This window comes from Cyprinus carpio, chromosome B19 (genome assembly GCF_018340385.1).
Source record: "Cyprinus carpio isolate SPL01 chromosome B19, ASM1834038v1, whole genome shotgun sequence".
Lineage (NCBI taxonomy): Eukaryota > Metazoa > Chordata > Actinopteri > Cypriniformes > Cyprinidae > Cyprinus > Cyprinus carpio.
The window spans coordinates 7,708,424-7,716,386 of NC_056615.1; the positions used below are offsets into that span (position 1 = coordinate 7,708,424).

The window sequence follows — 7,963 nt, forward strand, 5'->3', positions numbered from 1 at the left end:
CACTCTTTTCCACCCTCAATACCCATGGCTGAAGTGCCCTTGAGCAAGGCACTGAACCCCCAGGTGCTCCCTGGGCGCTGGATATAGCTGCCCACTGCTCCAGGTGTGTGTTCACTTCTCACTGCTGTGTGTGTGCACTTGGATGGGTTAAATGCAGAGCACCAATTCTGAGTATGGGTTACCATACTTGGCAAATGTCACGAGTCATGACTTTCACTTCACTTTCATTTTTTTTTTTTTTTTGCACCCTCATTTTCCAGATATTCAAATATTTGTTTCTTGGGCCAAATATTGTCATATCCTAACAAACCATACATCAATGGAAAGCATGTTTATTTAGAAAAATTGACTGATTTTGTGGTCCTGGGTCATACACACACACACACACACAAAAAAATATATATATAAATATATATATATAAATATATATATATACTTAAAGAAAATATAGCAGATGATAGTACATATGAGATATTAATGATTACATTACATAATGATTAACAGAAGAGGGACTGTCAGTAACTATAATTCATTTAGTTTGATTACTTGTGTATTTATTTGTCATCTTTTCTCAGTCTCTCCACAGGATGATGGAGAACAACGTTGAGAACGAGCTGTTGCACTATGAGGAGGATGAGGTGGATGCAGGTGGTGTCGGGGACACAGGCCTTGGACACAACGATGGCAAAATATCCATCAGGAAAGAAGGGGTCATATGTGTCCATCCACTCCTCAGGATTCAGGGATTTCCTTCTCAAACCAGAACTGCTGAAAGCTATAGTGGACTGTGGCTTTGAACACCCATCTGAAGGTGAGCAATTCAGCATGTGCTCATATAAGGTTCTTTGCTTTCAGAATACCAGTTTGACATATTATGTTTAAATATATTTGTGTGTGTGTTGTTCTCTTCAAGTTCAGCATGAATGCATTCCTCAGGCGATCCTGGGGATGGATGTATAATGTCTTTGTGTTGGCCACCCTTCAGCAGCTGGAGCCAGTGACCGGGCAGGTAATGGCAATCTTTTTAAAGGCTTTGAAAAAAAAGAACTAAGACATAAATAAAATGATGTCTCTGAGTGTGCTTTATGTACCATGCCACAGTTTTTGGGGTTGACCGGTGATTGCGTTCACCCAGGCGTCAGTGTTGGTGATGTGTCTCACCCGAGAGCTGGCCTTCCAGATCAGCAAAGAGTACGAGCGCTTCTCCAAATACATGCCCAGTGTCAAGGTAGGAAGACAAATTTACATTTCTAGGAAAGCTTTAGTTCATATGTTTCAGATTTACTAAAGCAGGCTACTTAATTTTAAAATTTCTTCGGATCTGTACTGTAGAATTGTGTTGGAATTTCAATTGGAAGAGCAATTTGCTGAATTGTAAATGAATTACAATGAAATTCGGTCATATCACAGAGGAATTTCATTAGTCTACTACGTTTGGAACAAAACATAAATAATTACACTACTGTTTGAAAATGTTGAGGTCAGTAAGATTTTTCTTTAAAAGAATTAATACTTTTATTCAGCAGGGATGCATTAAATTGATCACAACTGACAGTAATAATAACAGATCAGTTCAAATAAATGTTGTTCTTTTGAAAAATATAGTCATTATAGTGTCCTGAAAAAATATATAAAGGATTTCCACAAAAATATCAGGCAGTTTTCAACATTGATAATAATAAGAAATGTTTCTTCAGCAGCAAATCAGCATATTAGACTGATTTCTGAAGGATCACGTGATGCTGAAGACTGAAGCTTTGCATCAGGAATAAATTGATTTTAATTTATAGACTCTAATAGAAAACAGTTATTTTGAATTGTAATAATATTTCACATTATTCCTGTTTTTACTGTATTTTTGATCAAATAAATGCAGCCTTGAGAGACTTCTTTTATTTTTTCCTATACCACCAAAAATAATCTAAAATAATCTGTTCTGTAGACAATATATTGATATTTGATGTAAATAAAGTGTTTTTCCACTAGGGTCTGTAAAATTAAAGATATGTCATTATATGTATTGAAAATATATATTTCATATACAGTATATTTCAGTTGTCATTGAAAATCCAGGAGTTGAATTTAAAAGGAAGTCATGATCTGCAAATCTAACAAACTGTTACTTTTTAATATTGCTGTGCAAAAAAATTCCCTCACCTTCATTTGTTTTCGCTGGCTCTCTCCCCCAGGTGGCAGTGTTCTTTGGTGGTTTATCTATAAAGAAGGACGAGGAGCTTCTGAAGAAAGAGAGCCCTCATGTGGTGGTGGGAACTCCTGGACGTGTTCTAGCTCTGTCTCGCAACAAGAGTCTCAACCTGCGCCACATCAAGCACTTCATCCTGGACAAAGATGCTGGAGCAGCTTGGTGAGCAGACCGTTTACGAGACTATGGCTGTGTTCAGAACGAAATTACACTGAATTCTGTGCAGTACACACACGCATTTCTCTTTAAAAACTGTAGGGGAAACAATAGGCATTATTCGCCTGTTCCATTGTTGTCACATGACAAAACAAAAAAATAATACTTTGCATTTTAATTCAGTCTTTAATAAAAAATATCTAAACACTGCACAGTTTACTGCGCACACTATCCATACTAACACTATGTACTGTACTTCAGAAACAGTTTGAGTAGCATGCTGTTTCCAAACACAGCTACAATAATTATATGAATGCATTGTTCTTTTACTGTCCCCTGCAGACATGCGGCGTGATGTCCAGGGGATCTTTCGTGTGACCCCTCACGAGAAGCAGGTCATGATGTTCAGTGCCACCCTGAGTAAAGAGATCCGTCCCGTCTGCAGAAAGTTCATGCAAGATGTAATTACGCCTCTCCTACTTCTACCATGTCAGCAGCTCCTTCCCTTCACAAGACCACCTCATACACACCTGAAAGAGCGGGCTCAGGAGTGGGATCCGTTAACGGCCTCCCTGAGACATCGTAACGCTAAATGCCCCCTCTACTGCCCGTTTGATAATCACAGACTGTTAACTAATAGAGGCACAGTGAAAAAGATGTAAAGTGCTTAATCCCTGCCTGAGCTGGCAGTGCTGCGTCGGCATTTGGAAAACAGATATTGCACCATCCATCAGGCTCAGTCCACTGTAAATTTAAATAGGTCCTTTAACAACCTTTGATAAAGTCATGAAGAGTCCATCCGATGTCTTTAAGGGAAGGGTCTAGTGTATCTTCAAATTCACTTCAGAGCCGTAAAATTCAAAGCATAAACGCATCTTTCAGAACCATTTAGGCATTTAGAGACCAAAAATCCTTCCCGTTTGAATATTATTTCACTCTCAGTATCTATTTATCAAGACAAATTGCTTTAGTTCCTGCTCGACTGTAATTCCAGCCTAGAGATCTGTCCTCAAATAACCTTTAATTAAGCGGAGAAGCTGTTGTCGGAGCTTCATGAATTCTGATGTCAACTGCCAGAGACATTCAAGGAGCACAAAACTAAAACCAATAAAGTGGCGACCCAACAAAGCAAGCCAGCTGCTTAAAAACTACATTAGATTCATGACAAACAGGCACTCTAGGGCTGCAGTTAATTACTCCTTAACAATGCAGACAGCAGGAATTAAAAGAAACAAAAGATTTAGTCTTTGGCGGCATAAATCAGTTCAGGTGGACCAGCCGATGATGGAACAGCTCTTCATCAATCCAGCTGACAGTCTCTGATTAGAACGGTTCCTCATCTGCCCCCAAGAAAAAAGACAAACTGTCTGTCGCTAAGTTAAAATCAAAGCGATAAAACTGGCCTGAAGCGGTGGAGAAAGAATGCGCGGGTGTGAGGGACAAGAGAAGAGAGCGAAAGGGAGGATTAAGCTGCGGAAGACTGGAGCGAGAGGGATGAGACGATGAAGAAACTTAGATGAGAGAAAGGAGACATGCACGGGTTTAGATAGGCGCTCTTGAAGAACCGTTAGGTGGCCAGACTCAAAAAGAAACCATAATTAGTACAATGCAACTTTGAGCCCCTTTAAATATTCAGAATGACTTGTGAGGGGCATGGCTTTACTAAATATTCATGAGCAGATCTTCTTACACCATAATATACTATAAAAGACTATTTTTAACACATAGATTCTAACATCCACTCTTTAGTGCTTATTTAGGGAGAGTTACAATACATAAATACCGTTAAACATTAGGTTGAAGACAATATAGGAAATATTAGCTGAGCTTTAGACCAGCTAATAGAGGATTTATTGACAGACAGTAAAGATAGATTTGCCTAAACGTCTCGATGGTAACTGCAAAAGTGCATTTAGCAGTGCTGCTGTGTCAGACACGGATGGAGGTGGAGTTTAGTGCTTCTGCCAAGGAACTAATAGTTAGATTTTGATCTCAGTCATTTTTTCACGTCCATCGCTGTTTGCTATTATATGCAAAACCTTTTTAGCTTGTTTTAGTATCCCAGATCCTAAAACACAAGTCTACCAGATCAGATCAGGTCAGATTGAAGACGTTCTCTGTATGTTTAACATGAATTTGGCCTTCTGAACCTCGCACAGCTAAACAGTGTTGCAGTATTGTTTGAGGTGGTTCATGAGTGTTTAAAGTCAACATGAAAAGTCAGCATTCATAACTTGTATTACTTGCATAGAAAGAGACAATTTCCGAATGTGGGGTGGGACTTGATTGAATGGTGGATGGTGAAGTTGACTATACTTTTAATGAACGTTGCAATCAGCTGCCACACGCTTTTAACTGGTTTGGTGGCTGAATGTTGAATTTACCCGGTCGTAGTGCTTCTAAATTATGGCGTTAACTACTAGCAAGATTTTTAGAAAGGCTGGGTTGCATACAACAGTAGCCTAAAAGTCAGGCTAAAAAATTTATTTGCCTTTTTACGTCATTCAAAAGCTTTAGTCTGACTGAAGTTGTATCTGACTACAGTTGGCCTTGTACTTAATGACTATGGCTATTGTTCGAGGATGGGCTTGGTTCAATCCATCGGTTGTTGACTGGATGGAGGCAGATCTTAATGCAAGCTTGCAGTCGATTGTATATGAATTAAAAGGGCTGTCTGTGTCTGTCTGATGTCTGTAATTTCTCCAATTTGCCAAAAAGTAAAATAGCTACAAATTGCCATTAGGTTGTTGCTGTAGCCTTGATGAAATCATCCAAAAAAAAAAAAGGGATGTTAAGGCAGAGCAAGTTATTACATTTTAATGAAAGGCTACAGAGACACATTTTTATTGTCTTTCGTTCTGTGGAATAATGTGCATGGATGAATCAGTCGTATTATGAACAGGAGTGTGTATTTAGAAAGGTCGAATAGGCTTTCGATTTCATGTTGACTTTATGCTACTTAAAACTAATTTCTGAGTTTTCTGTAATGGAAGTAGTTTTACTTTGTGTTCCTCTATAGAAGAACTGTTCATTTAGAAATAGCACAGATAAGATTTTAGGCTTGATATTGGTTGCTAAAAGTAGCCTAGGACAGCAGGGTAGCATTTATCAACGTGTTGAGACAGTAAGTGTGTGTGTGTGTGTGTGTGTGTGTGTGTGTGTGTGTGTGTTGTGTCCTCATTGGCTTGGGACGGGAGGGGAGGGTGAATCTAACCCCCATCCCTTCTCTTCCCTCCCTTTCTCCTGCTGTTTCATAACTCTCTCCTTTCTAACACCATGTTCTACTTCTCACTGTCATCTCCTCCCCCACCACTGTCCTTTGCTTAAATCTTTATACCTCTTTTGTCCTTGTTTTTCTTTGTTCTGGTGTCTTTCTTTCCCTTTCCACCCATGACGTCACACTTGTCATAAACACCACTTCCTCTTTCACACACTTGTAACATTATTATCTGCACCACCCTGGTCTTGTCAACGTTGCTGTATGTGTCTTCACACAATCTTAACCCGGTGAACCTGCACGCTCCTCTCCCACCCCTCCTCACCTTCCCCCTGCTTCCACTGGTTGTCCTAGCCGATGGGAATTTTTGTGGACGACGAGACCAAGCTGATGCTTCACGGCCTCCAGCAGTACTACATCAAGCTGAAGGACAACAAGAAGAACAGGAAGCTCTTTGACCTCCTGGACGTGTTGGAGTTCAATCAGGTACAGTATCTCGAGAGTCCAGCAGGACACACACAAAAGTCCCCAAAGTCGATGCAAACCAAGAGTGACTCGGGGAAGAGAAACTGATTTTTGCCGCTTTCTAAGAAACATTTGCATATCTGAAACTGACATGCACTCTGGTCATTCCCATGCTTTAATGTCAAATACAAACCCATTTGAATACAGATTTTGTTTATCCAATTAAATGCAAACTGCAACCCAATGGAATGGAATGGATGGAAGTTAAATTGTGTGAGGATAAAATACAATTGAGTTCAAAACCACATTCAAATTCTGGGATTTACAATCTTAAACCTAGAAATAAAGTTTTGATGCAACATAATTATGCAATTTTACAACCCTAATCTTAAATAATGTTTACAGTATATATGTCCATATGATTTAAAAAAAAATGGTTTAACCAAGGCTGCATTTGTTTGATCAAAAATACAGTAATATTGTGAAATATTACAATTTAAAATAGCTGATTTCTAATTGAACATATTTGAAAATGTAATTTATTCCTGTGATCAAAACTGGATTTTTAGCAGTTTTCAGTGTCACATGATCCTTCAGAAATCATTGTAATATGCTGGTTAGCTGCTCAAGAAACATTTCTCTTTATTATTAGTGTTTTTGTTGCTTAATTTTGTAAAAACCATGATACTTTTTTTTTTTTAGGATTCTGTCATGACTAGAATGTTAAAAAGAACTGCATTTTTAAAAATAGAAATCTTTTGCAATGACTGTCACGTTTGATCAATTTTAACGCATTCTCTCTAAATAACAGTTTTAATTTATTTACTTATATAAAACCCAGACCTTTATTTGGATTGTAGGTTTCTGGAGATTTTGCCAAGCAATCCAAAAGATTGACATAAGCTATGGAAAAAAAGTGAATTCAATGGGAGAATTTTTGCACATGGTTTGAAGTGGTCATTGGGATTGATGTTTTTTCATTTTAATGAAGACAGCTGGATGGTACAGTGTTACAGCGGTTTAGTTTTGCAGGTGGTGATCTTCGTGAAGTCCGTGCAGCGTTGTATTGCTCTGGCTCAGTTGCTGGTGGAGCAAAATTTCCCTGCCATTGCCATTCATAGAGCAATGCCTCAAGACTTCAATGTTACAGTTATGATTGCAGGATTTTTTTTAGGTGCTCATATCACATTTGAGACTCTTGTTGTTATCCCAGATTAGCTCGATATCAGCAGTTCAAGGATTTCCAGTTCTTATGTTATCTGAATTTGTGCACTTATGTAATTTTCTCCTTTTGTATCTTTCTTCTAGTTGAACAAACACGATAAAGACGACCACAAAAGGCAGCAGTTTCTTCGGAGGATTCATGGCATTGTAGCAACAGAGAGTTTGTCTGTCACATAGACTGTTATGGTGTTAGTGAATAAACAGTTTATATCACAGTGTTATCATATAATCTAGTGGATTTTCTAATACCTCCTCAGTAGTTCAGTTTTGATTTTGCTTGTTGACCGTAAAAAAATACATTATTTTCAATGTTAATATTTTTACTCCCAATACAAATAATTTGCTTGTTTTTGAATTTTGGTTATTTATAATGCAGAGGCATAATTTTTGTTTTCTGTTGTGAGAGGAGGCGTTTTCATCATTGGATTTAAATGGACCATATAGTTAATAGCATTGATGTTAAATAGTTTGAAAGTTGTTAAATATATTAGCAGTATATTGTGAATGCTTGTTACCAGTGAAGTAGGTATCAATGAAATGAGTTCAGTGTATGTTCAGCTGCCAGACAGATGGCCACTTTGTTAGCTACTTAATGCTTGTTGAACCAAATAAAGTATGTTTGTTTAATTTACACACACTTTGTTTAAACATTAGTGTTTTCACACTTTATTTGCAAGATTTCAGAGTGGTTGGCAAGA

The 7,963-nt window shown here is 38.0% G+C and overlaps 1 long non-coding RNA gene and 1 pseudogene across 1 annotated transcript; both read left to right on the forward strand.

Annotated features, from left to right (window-relative positions):
• The first annotated feature begins 495 nt into the window (after positions 1 to 495).
• Positions 496 to 4,154, forward strand: LOC109098421 (annotated as a pseudogene).
• A 156-nt stretch (positions 4,155 to 4,310) lies between these two features.
• LOC122140761 lies at positions 4,311 to 7,713 on the forward strand. Its single transcript, XR_006157336.1, has 2 exons — positions 4,311 to 6,062; positions 7,350 to 7,713. It is a non-coding gene; the product is annotated as an uncharacterized LOC122140761 (long non-coding RNA).
• Positions 7,714 to 7,963: the final 250 nt, after the last annotated feature.